At 40.4% G+C, this 12,121-nt stretch overlaps 1 pseudogene across 1 annotated transcript; it reads left to right on the top strand.

Moving 5' to 3' along the window:
* The first annotated feature begins 7,887 nt into the window (after positions 1-7,887).
* On the top strand, positions 7,888-10,265 carry LOC117615280 (annotated as a pseudogene). Its single transcript, XR_004583987.1, has one exon. The product of XR_004583987.1 is annotated as a subtilisin-like protease SBT3 (transcript).
* The last annotated feature ends 1,856 nt before the right edge of the window (positions 10,266-12,121 follow it).

Raw genomic sequence — 12,121 nt, 5'->3', positions numbered from 1 at the left:
AAAGGGAGGGGGTTTTCTCACACATACTACTAAAGTGTCATGAGGGTTCGAACATAAGACCACTAGTCTACAAGTTAATGCGACTAGACCCAATTAGCATTGCTCTTCGGTTGCTTGCTTGCTGCTATATGACAGCATTGTCATTATATGGATGGACCGCCACAAAAACAGGGGAATATGGTGAATTGGGTAACCACCGCATGCCTAAGGCAGCAAGTGGACGTAAATATCAATATGATTAACAAAAACAGAGTGAACCCATCATGTTCCTATCACTTTCAACAAAAAAAAAAAACAAAAAAAGAGAGAGAAATTTCCTGAGCATTTTGGTTTTTTTCTCATGCTGGTTCAGATGTTCCTTTCAAAAAGAGGAGTAACGCTACGGGCACCAACTTGTTTACCAACTTTTGGATACCAACACATGTGGCACATGACATGGCAACCTATGTCATCTGCCACCTCATTTATTTTAATTACATAATTTATTATATAAATAAAAGAATTTTTTTTCTTTTTCTTTTTTCTTTTTTCTTTTTTCTTTTTTTCGGTGTGAAATTCTTTTATTTATATAACAAATTATGTAATTAAAATAAATGAGGTGGCAGATGACATAGGTTGCCATGTCATGTGCCACATGTGTTGGTATTCAAAAGTTGGTAAACAAGTTGGTGCCCGTAGCGTTATTGCAAATAGAGTTGACATAAAATTTAGTCACTTTGGCACACCAATTACATTATGTTCCTTTCTCATGCCGGCACGTTATGGCACACCAATTACATTATTGGTTATTTTCTTGTATAAGTAGGCCAGATAATAATATAAACCGCATGCATCATAATCTTATATATACGATCACTTATCTGGGTTTAAAAATAATAATAAAATATTTTTGGAAATTTTGCATGATTATCCGATTGGTTTCATTCTTCCAAGTGAAGGGTGAGCTTGATGTTTCAGTTTCACTCAGACCAAACCAGAGGCTGAGAGCAGTTGCTCGTGTCTAAGGGAATATGGTTGTTTTAGTGCACAATTGTAATGGACCGCCACTCTAGGATTTTCCTTTTGTACGGCCAAAGTGCAACCGAGCAAAGCATAGAAGAAGATATTATACAGAGAGAAAAAGCTATCTTACGAAAATGGGAGGTGCATTTTGATCATGACATTGCCAAATTCCAGAGTCAACTGGTTGGTTGTTAGTTACACGTCGGCTCATTCTTTTGTGCCCATTTTCATTTTGAACATCAAAACTACTATAAAAAAATAGGTTAAAGCAAAAGTTGCAGTGCAATTTCTTTCCCCATCTTACCAAAACAAACTACATTTCAAATTCTTTGTTATTTTTATTTTGACAAATATGGTATTCTAAATTATTTTATTGTATGGGAAATGGAGTTTGAACTCCAGTGATGTTGGAGCATGATTTCTTTCAAGAAGAAATACCTCCACAGATTCTTGACTGAAGTCCGCACGCTTCCTTGGTCGAAAGAGAACTCCGGACTTTGTTCCCGAGGTCGAACGATGGAAGAGGGGAGAGTACATGCAAAAGTCACTCCGACGCTCAAGTCAGTATTTGCGCAACGTACTCTTAGTGTTTAATTCAATTTTTTTGTCCCCCCTTGGCTGGAGGTCTAGCCGGGTTTTTATAGCGTTTCGAGTTCTTGGGTTTGGCCATGCTTTCCTAGCCTTGCGCATCCCGTCCCCCACTTCATGGTAGTGGGATTAGATGAGTTGTAGTGGGATTAGATGAGTGATTTGCGTCTCCCTCGCTCTGCACTTCTCTAGTGGGAGGGGAGCTCGATCATCCCACTTCTTTTGGTTGTGGCATATGGGTTAAGCCACGACAAATGAGATTTGGTCCCCACAATGCCCCCCTTTTTTCCTCTCTACACGCTTCGCGGGTGGAGAGGGAAAAATGATCTAAGTGGGATTTTGGAACAGGGTTTCTTCTGGTTGAGAACATGTCATCCGGATGGGCTCATGGCTGAGCTTAAATAGGCCATACCTTTTCCCTTGGGCTTGCTGGTCAAGCCCAAAAACATGATTCCTATTGGCTTATCACCAACCCATGCATGTTGCTTTCGCACCTTGCATGTGAAATATTCAAATGTGGACTTTCATGCACATTGCTAACTTTTCAAGTTCCAACTATGGACTGTTACCCCTATGTGGTGTATCCAAGTGCGGACAACCGATCCCATGTGCAAGTGGGCCCTTTTATTTATTTTGGATTTCTGCGCCTTTGCTGATCTGGAAGGCCCCTGCGCATTTTCCTCTTGGCTGACCGACCTCATTTGTGGTGCGCTTGGTTTTGAGCTGTTGCCAACGCTGTGGGTCCCATACTTCTTGGTTTCTCTCTCCTGGCGGATCCCATTCCCAGTTGTCATGTGCTTTAGTTTCTCTCTCCTGGCTGATCCCATCTCCAAGGGTCATGTGCTTTAGTTTCTCTCTCCTGGCCGATCCCATCCCCTTGGCTTTGAGTTTTTGCCAATTCGGTGGGTCCCATAATTCTTGGTTTCTCTCTCCTGGCCGATCCCATCCCCATGTGTCACGTGCTTTAGTTTCTCTCTCCTGGCCGATCCCATCCCCTTGGCTTTGAGTTTTGCCAATTCGGTGGGTTCCATAATTCTTGGTTTCTCTCTCCTTCCGAACCCATGCGCCTTTGGTTCTTCAATTGATCTAAGGTGTCCACACACTTTTTTTGTTTTTTGTTTTTTGTTTTGTTTTTGTTTTTGTTTTTTTTGGTTTTCTTCTTTTCTTTTCCTCTTGCATTTGAGTCGTCCGCACGAGCCCAAAACCCCTTAGCTGTCCTTCCAGAATCATGCACCTTCTGTTTCTCGACCGACCAAAGGTGTTCACGTACTGTTGGAGCATGAAATTTCAGATCCTCCAACAAGTAATTTTTTATTTCCATGTTGAGAAGCCGAACACCATCTTCGATTATCACCATTGAGTGAGGATGGGGGTACCTGCAAGAAAACACTCAAACACTCAAGTCAGTGTTCGTTCATGAATACCGCAATAGAATCAATTGTAACTCCCTCCCCTTATGCTGGGAAATTAATTGGCATTTTATAGGCACTAAAATCCTTAGACTCCAAGTCCCATATCCCATATTTATCTCCATATTCTATGGTAGTAGATATCATGTTATTTGATTCCCTCCACTTCCTCAGAGTTAGGGTTCATGAGAAGTGACTTGTTACTTGGGCCTAAATTTTTGCTCCCACAGATGCCCTCTTTTCTCTCTCACGTGTCTAGGGTATAGAGAGAGAGAAAATATTCTTTGTGGAAAGAACATTTTGATCATAAACATGTGAAATTTCATGGATATGGTGGCCTTCGGTAATGAGTATGGTCTTCAACCTTAAGCTTGATCATCTTTGGATTTGGCCTATGGCAAAGAGTTTGGTCTTCGACCATGATTTTGAGTCTGGCCTTCGACCGCAAATATGGTCTTCTACCATGATTTTGAATTTTGCCTTCGGCTACAAGTTTTGCCTTCGATATGGATTTGGCCTTCGGCCTTAAGTATGGTCTTCCACCAAGTTTTGTGTTCGACATGAATTTGGCCTTCAGTCACAAACATGGTCTCGACCACATGAATTTGAATTTCATTCACAATCATGGTCTTCAACCACTTGAATTTGACTTTCAGTCGCAAGCATGAGTTGAGTATTGGCATGCCCCCCATTGGTTTAGAGTGCATGTGTTTACTAACTACACATTGTGGCTCTCGTTCAGCCTCTGTTTATGTTGATTTTGTCGTTAGTTGGGCTTCATAAATTACCACCATATAGATATAGGCTTATGGCTTATCTTGAGTGGTGCAGTAGCTGCCCCCACCACCATGGCTTATCTTTGAGGCCATGGCTTCACCAATAATTAAAAAAGTAGCTATCTTGGCTCTCCATTTATTGTACGTAATTTGTAACAAGTAGAAGCCATTTTAGCCACAACCACCGGGAAGAAGATGCCCCCCGCACAAGTTCATTGTGTACAACTGCCATAAATGATCAGATGAGGTGCTGGTATATATTGAACAGTAAGTAACATCATGATTAATACTTTCTCTAGATTCCAAATAAACATAATATATCCTCTTTTCTTTCTTTGCCAAAGAACGGATTGCATTTTTAAAAAAAACTACGTCAGAGGAATGAGAAAGATCTTATCTGTATCTTCATTCCGAAATGAAATTTTGAATATCTTCATTGGCTTAGAAGCTTTGAACGCACACCGACAAGCATGTGTTTCATACGCTCCTTACTTTTGCATTGTTTGTCTTCTAGATAGTTTTTTACTAGCGTGCGATTAAAAAGTTTCTCAGTCAATAACTTTTTTGAGCAAAACATTAGCTTTGAAAAACTCTTCTTCTGAGCATTCAATCAATCAATGAGTGTAAGGAAGGATTTCAGAGGTCACGATACTTGAGCAATTCCAAATACGAACATACTGTTCTCATAAGCAAGAAAGATATGACAGGCGTGCGATTTCAAATATTGACATTTCTACCAAGACATAGATGACCCCAACCCACGCCCACCGTGTGCCATTAGTGTGTGTGGCCTATTAGTGTGTGGCGGCGACATTGGCATATCTCCTAATACAACTATATAGGACTCGCCAACACAATGCAGTGTAGTAAATCACATAAAATTGATATGCATTTGTAGGATAGATGGGCATCCAGATTTCAAAGAAACAGATTCTATGCACCATGTAAATTAGTGGCTCAACGTTTTTCTCTTTTTGTCAAAGAGGAACGACCAAGTCCATTTAATTGTAAACTGATCAAAATGAATGAGATGGTTCTTATCTGTGTAGTCGACATCCAAGTATAAATTTGGCATTCTGGCTCCTCATTTTCAAGAGATGCAGTTTAGAGTCTGCTGCTATTCTCTGTTCTCCTGGCGTCTCTGTTAGTTTAGAAATCACAACACCCCATTGTAGTCGGACAAATGTGCACATATGGGGACAACATTTCAACCAACAATTGCATCCTGTATTTTGAGATAATAAAGAATCTGGGCAGCCAAAACATGTTAATTATGTCCCTGTTTTTAGTAGAGAATCAAGCGAGATAAGAAAAGATATCATTTGAAGCATTTAACCGCCTGCCCCCATCTCATTACAACAAAAGAATTGGGTTGTCATGAGTATGACAATCGAGTATATCCTTGTGATGATTAATTTTTTTGAGATAATAACAGAGATATTAAAATCTGGCACCCACAATATATTACACTATGTAGATAATCAAGTGGGAATTAAATATCCCCGTTGGAAGGATTTAGCATGTGCCCTCCAATTCAATCCGTTTGTGACATGATGCAATAAGCAATGTTAATAAAAAAGACTTTGATAATGCCCACATAAAACTTTCAGAGTGTATGGAGAAATGCAATCATAGAATGCAATATTTTCATCCAATCATTAAATTGTGAGAGATAAAGAGTTAGAAATTCTTCTCTTATTGGGGGAGTCAACTCTTGCCCCCATTGTAGCACGGGGGAGCCTTCAATTATACAGTGTCCCTTGCTCCTTAATATGGCTTTTTGTATGGTTCTCACAGACGGCGCTTCTTGACATAAAGCTACATGCGCTTCGACAAAAGACAAGTGAGAGTAACAGATGTGAGCAATAAGTGAGGCAAAGTAGTAAGTACACCTACGGAGCTAGGTTTGTTCACCCCCTCACGCAAAAACTAGATCGTGGACCGCTTGGGAGTCGGCCCAAAAAAAAAAAAAAAAAGTCTGTGAACACCTCGGGTTGATTGAGAAACCGAAGGCCCACGGGTTTGGAAGGACAGCGAAGGGATTTTTGGGCCCGTAGGGACAGCTCAAGCGAGAAAAAAAAAAAAAAGAAGTGCGTGAACAGCTTTGGTTGGTCGAGAAACCGAAGGTGCGCGGTTCCGGAAGGACAGCTAAGGGGTTTTGGGCTCGCGCGGACGACTCAAACGCAAGAGGAAAAGAGAAGAAGAAAACCAAAAAAAAAAAAAAGCGTGGACACCTTGGATCAATTGAAGAACCAAAGGCGCATGGGTTCGGAAGGAGAGAGAAACCAATAATTATGGAACTCACCGAATTGGCAAAAACTCAAAGCCAAGGGGATGGGATCGGCCAGGAGAGAGAAACTAAAGCACATGACACTTGGGGATGAGATCAGCCAGGAGAGAGAAACTAAAGCACATGACAACTGGGGATGGGATCCGCCAGGAGAGAGAAACCAAGAAGTATGGAACCCACCGGGTTGGCAACAGCTCAAAACCAAGCGCACCACAACTGGGGTCGGTCAGCCAAGAGGAAAATGCGCAGGGGCCCACCAGATCAGCAAAGGCGCAGAAATCCAAAATAAATAAAAGGGCCCACTTGCACATGGGATCGGCTGTCCGCACCATATAGGGGTAACAGTCCATAGTTGGAACTTGAAAAGTTAGCAATGTGCATGAAAGTCCACACTTGAATATTTCATATGCAAGGTGCGAAAGCAACATGCATGAGTTGGTGATAAGCCAATAGGAATCATGTTTTTGGGCTTGACCAGCAAGCCCAAGGGAAAATGTATGGCCTATTTAGGCTCAGCCATGAGCCCATCCGGATGACATGTGCTCAACCAGAAGAAACCTTGTTCCAAAATCCTACTTAGATCATTCGCGGATGGAGAGGAAAAAAGGGGGGCACTGTGGGGACCAAATCTCATTTGTCGTGGCTTAACTCATATGCCACAACCAAAAGACGTGGGATGATCGAGCTTCCCTCCCACTAGAGAAGTGCAGAGCGAGGGAGACGCAAATCACTCATTTGATCCCACTACAACTCATCTAATCCCACTACCATGAAGTGGGGGGCGGGATGCGCAAGGCTAGGATAGAATGGCCAAACCCAAGAACTCGAAACGCTATAAAAACCCGGCTAGACCTCCAGCCAAGGGGGGACAAAAAAATTGAATTAAACACTAAGAGTAAGCTGCGCAAATACTGACTTGAGCGTCGGAGTGACTTTTGCAGGTACTCACCCCTCTTCCATCGTTTGACCTCGGGAACAAAGTCTGGAGTTCTCTTTCGACCAAGGAAGCGTGCAGACTTCAGTCAAGAACCTGTGGAGGTATTTCTTCTTAAAAGAAATCCCGCTCCAACAAGTGAAATAAGGCAAACATAGAGTATTTACCAACTGACCTAATCCACATTTGTCATTTCAAACAATTTCGGTTTACTAATTTTCTTTTTCTTTTTATAACAAACCAAACATTTTGGGATGATCCGCTAGGCCTCCTCAGATTCTAGAATTAGCACTTGGCTACCCATAATTGGTAAGGCCCAATTGAGTTCAAACCCAGGACACATGACAGTAAAATACTAGGTAAAACATCCAACCCATGATATTTGCACAATGACTTCTCCTTAAATCACCCGATTGCATCACTCCCTTCAGGTAAATTATCTGATTTTTCTTGATTTCCAAGCATGAACTATATTCGAATAATTAAAATGCCATAAAATTTCCAATAATTTTTTAAAGATAATTACCATGGGTATTAAGATAATATCTAACAAAACACACAAAGATTTATAGAGAATCCAAGAGGTTTATAGCTTAAGTTGTTAAGAACTACTCGAGGACCGGTGTTAGACTTCTCTTTCCCACAATGTGGTTCTATGGAAAAGAATTATAGTGAATATCACCAAATCACTTTTGTTTATTGCTCATTATAGAAATATTATGAAGGGTTTCACGTTTATGTTATGTCTTTCATTTCCATTCAATGATAGAGAATATCTTCAAATCACTTAGTTTATGGCTCTTGGAAAAGAGTTTTGTAAAAATCTTTGCTCCAAAATCCTAAGCCAATTAATTACACAAGCATGTACTTGAACATGACCACCTAATTAAACCATACACCCTAATAAACAACATGTTTTTTTAAAATATTTATAAAGCTCCCAAAACCCTTCTGTTATTTGCATCTCCCACATCTCCTCTGCCATAAGAGGCCTAACTACAAAGATGGGTTTGTGCTACATGATCTTGCCTCTGCTACTCTCAATGCTGCCACAAATAAACACTGCTGAAGAATACAAAACATACATCCACATGAACAACTCCCACAAACCTGCATCTTTCTTAACCCATGAGTCATGGCACAGGTCCATCCTAAAATCACAACCATCACCTCATGCAGATCAACACGACAGTGAAATGTTGCTGTACTCATACAACCATGTCATGCCCGGCTTCAGCGCCAGGCTCACACCCTCTCAGCTGTCTGAACTGGAGAAATCTCCGGCTCATGTTGCCACGCACCCGGAGTCTTTTGGACAGTTGACACAACACATAGCCCCAAGTTTCTTGGTCTCAAACACAAACTTGGCTTATGGCCTGCTGCGTCCTATGGCGAAGGCGTGATCATGGGAGTTATTGATTCAGGAATTTGGCCAGAGAGTGAGAGCTTCAGTGATAAGGGAATGCCACAAGTGCCAGAAAGATGGAAAGGCAAGTGCGAAAATGGAACAGCATTCACCTCATCTCTATGCAACAAGAAACTCATTGGGGCTCAATCTTTTAGCAAAGAGCTCAAAGCTGCAGGACAACCCATCTCAGAATATGACCATGACTCACCAAGAGACTCCTTAGGTCACGGAACCCACACATCATCAACAGCGGCAGGCCATCATGTAGTCAGTGCAAGTCATTTTGGATATGCAAAAGGCACAGCAAGAGGGGTGGCACCGCGCGCACATGTGGCCATATACAAGGTCTTGTGGTCAGAAGATACCATATTTAGTGCAAGCAGCGATGTGCTTGCCGGGATGGACCAGGCAATTGCTGATGGCGTTGATATCATATCACTGTCGATTGGCTTGCAAAGGCTCCCTTACTATGACAATGTCATTGATATTGCTTCGCTTTCAGCAATTGAGAAAGGTATTGTTGTCGTCTGTTCTGCTGGGAATTATGGTAACTCCAATTCGATGAACAATGGAGCACCCTGGATCACAACAGTAGGAGCTGGAACGCTTGATTGTAGTCTCACTGCATCAATGACTCTAGATAATAACTTGACAGTTGAAGGAACATCATACTTCCCAGTGAGAGCTTACATTACAGATAAGCCATTGTATTATGGGAAAGAAAATGTGAAGAAAGCAACATGCGACTTTGGGGCATTGGATCCTAAAGAAGTGGCTGGAAAGGTTGTCTTATGTGATTACACTACGGAGTTTGATGTTGGACAGCAAGAGGAACACGTAGAGAAGGCAGGTGCTTTTGCTGGAATCTTCATGACCAATCTCTCAACCATGGTCCCAGAAGAGTTCAACATTCCTGCTATGGTTCTGTCATCTGATACAGGGGCTTTGATTAGAGAACATGTAACAAAGGTCAGCGCAACTCAAGCTAAGAGCCTGGCTTTTGTGCACACAAAGTTTGGTGCAAAACCAGCACCACAAGTGGCCCATTTCTCTTCAAGAGGACCGGACCCAAACAATCCAAGTATTCTAAAACCAGACATTATTGCTCCAGGGGTCGATGTGCTGGCTGCATTTCCAACTAACACGAAATACATATTTAGCGTAAACAACTACGATTTGGCAACAGATTATGCATTGATGTCAGGGACATCAATGGCAGTACCCCATGTTGCTGGAGTGGCAGCCTTGCTGAAAGCTGTTCACCGAGAATGGAGCCCTGCAGCCATCCGATCAGCGATCATGACCACAGCATACACAGATGACAATACTCATACCACCATCAAAGACCAAAGGGGCAGTCTTCCGGCCACGCCCTTAGACTTTGGGGCAGGCCACATCAACCCAAACAAGGCCATGGACCCTTGGACTGATCTATGACATGGATGTGCAAGATTACATTGAGTTCCTATGTGGCCTTGAGTACAATGCCAAGCAGATGAGGGCTGTTATTCGACGATGGCGTTGGAGTTATAGCGCACAACCTACGGAACTAAACTACCCTTCTTTTATAGCCATCTTCGATGGAAAAGACTTCCCAATAGCCAAAAACTTTAGCAGGGTTGTGACAAATGTGGGAAATAAAAAATCAATTTATAGAGCAGTGTTGGAAATTCCTAGCGGAATGAGGATTGCAGTGGAGCCTAACACTCTAAAATTCACTAAAAGACATCAGAAGCAACGTTTTCGCTTGAGCTTAGAGATCGAAAGCAATGCTCCGAACACGACCTATGGTTATCTCAAATGGGTAGATCAATATAACCACATTGTATCAAGCCCTGTAGTGGCAATGAATCACTAATTGATATGAACAGCAAATTCGTGTGCAGGACTCAAGATTTTTTTATTCCTTATCGATTCATTTATGTAAATACTGTATAAAGCAACACATTTTTATATCATAGTAGCATGTTGCCTTTAAAATTTTGCATCAATGAAATTCTTTTTCAGATACCCTTAACCTCATCTTACCCAACAGAAGTAAAATTACGAACCCAAAACCACAATCAGAATGCTTGAAAGAATGGTATAAACAAAGTACAAATATTTTGAAAGAAAAAACTCACAGGCAGAGAAAGAGAGTTGTAAAACACACCTAAGATACAAGCCCGTTACTTCCTTCAATGGCAGCAGTCAAAGTCCACAAAGAAAAGCCGAACAGGGAACCCAAAGTCCACCATGAACGTGTCTCTCCATCTCGAATGAGCTTGGGTGAGTGAGGGTGAGCTGCAGATAAATGCCCCATCTCCCCTGATGTTCTTATTTTTAGTAAAAGCCCAATTTTGTAGCTTTTATTATTTTTAGAACTAATTACGTAAATTTGAGTAGAGGTTTCTTTATATTTAACAGGCCCAATGTATTCTTCTTCAACCCCCCCAAAAAATAAGAATTTAAATAAAATTTATAAAAAAATTTCTATAATGAAGTTGACAAAAAAATTAAGAAAACATTATTTGTGATTTACATTTTAAGCTTCCCATTTTAGTGTTGGGCTATGCCATTTTTAAAATAAAATAAAAAAATTAGAAAAAAACCAAGTATCGCCGCCCGACTATACTATTTATTTAAATAAATAAATAAAAAGAGCCCAGTACATCCGTGCGGCTATACTATTTTTATTTAAAAAATTGAAAAGCTGAGTATAGCCGGCTGGCTATACTATTCATTAAAAAAAATTAAAAACAAAAAGAGGACCCGCCTAGCGCTAGGAGCCCACATGTTTGAAACAGGTGTAGCCGCCTGGCTATACTATTTTTATAATTAAAAAAATTAAAAAACTTAGTAAGGCTGGACGGCTATACGATTTATTAAAAAAATTAAAAAAGAACCTAGTACAGCCGCCCAACTATACTATTTATTAAAAAATTAAAACAACCGCGTACAGCTGCACCGCTATACGATTTATTAAAAAAAATTATAAACTGAGTATACTATTTTTTTTAAAAACTAAAAAACCACGTATAGACGAACGGCTATACTATTTATGAAATCACTTTTTCAAAAAGGACCAGCCTATCGCTTAAATGCCCAAGTGTCAAAAAAAGTATAAATCCTAGTATAGCCGATCGGCTATACTATATTTTAAAAACAATTAATTAAAAAAGCCTAGTACAGCCGTTCGGGTATACTAATTATGAAATTTTCAAAAAGTAGGGTATAGCCGATTGGCTAGACTATTTATGAATTTTTTTATAAAAAAAAGGCCGGTAAAACAAATTGTATAGCCGAGCGGCCATACTATATATTAAAACAATTATAATTAAAAAAAAAAAGGGAGCCCAGTAAAGCCGCCCGGCTATACTATTTTGAGAAAAATAAAAAACCGAGTCTAGCCGCCTGGCTATCCCATTCATTAAAAAATTATAATAAAAAAACCCGGCACAGTCGCGTGGCTATACTAGTTTTGAATTTTTTTAAAAAAACCGGGTATAGCCGGACGGCTATACTATTTATAAAATAACAAAAATTATTAAAAAAAGGACCAGCCTAGTGAAATTATAAAACCTTAGTATAGCCGACCGGCTATACGATATGTTAAAAATTTTATAAAAAAGCCTCATACAGTCGTTCGGCTACACTAATTTTTTTTTTTTAAAAAAAAGATTAAACAGAGTATAGTCGCCCTGCTGTACTATTTATGAATTTAAAAAACAAAGA

The sequence above is a fragment of the Prunus dulcis genome, chromosome 1 (assembly GCF_902201215.1).
Source record: "Prunus dulcis chromosome 1, ALMONDv2, whole genome shotgun sequence".
Classification (NCBI taxonomy): domain Eukaryota; kingdom Viridiplantae; phylum Streptophyta; class Magnoliopsida; order Rosales; family Rosaceae; genus Prunus; species Prunus dulcis.
This window is presented reverse-complemented; position numbering and strand designations above follow the sequence as displayed.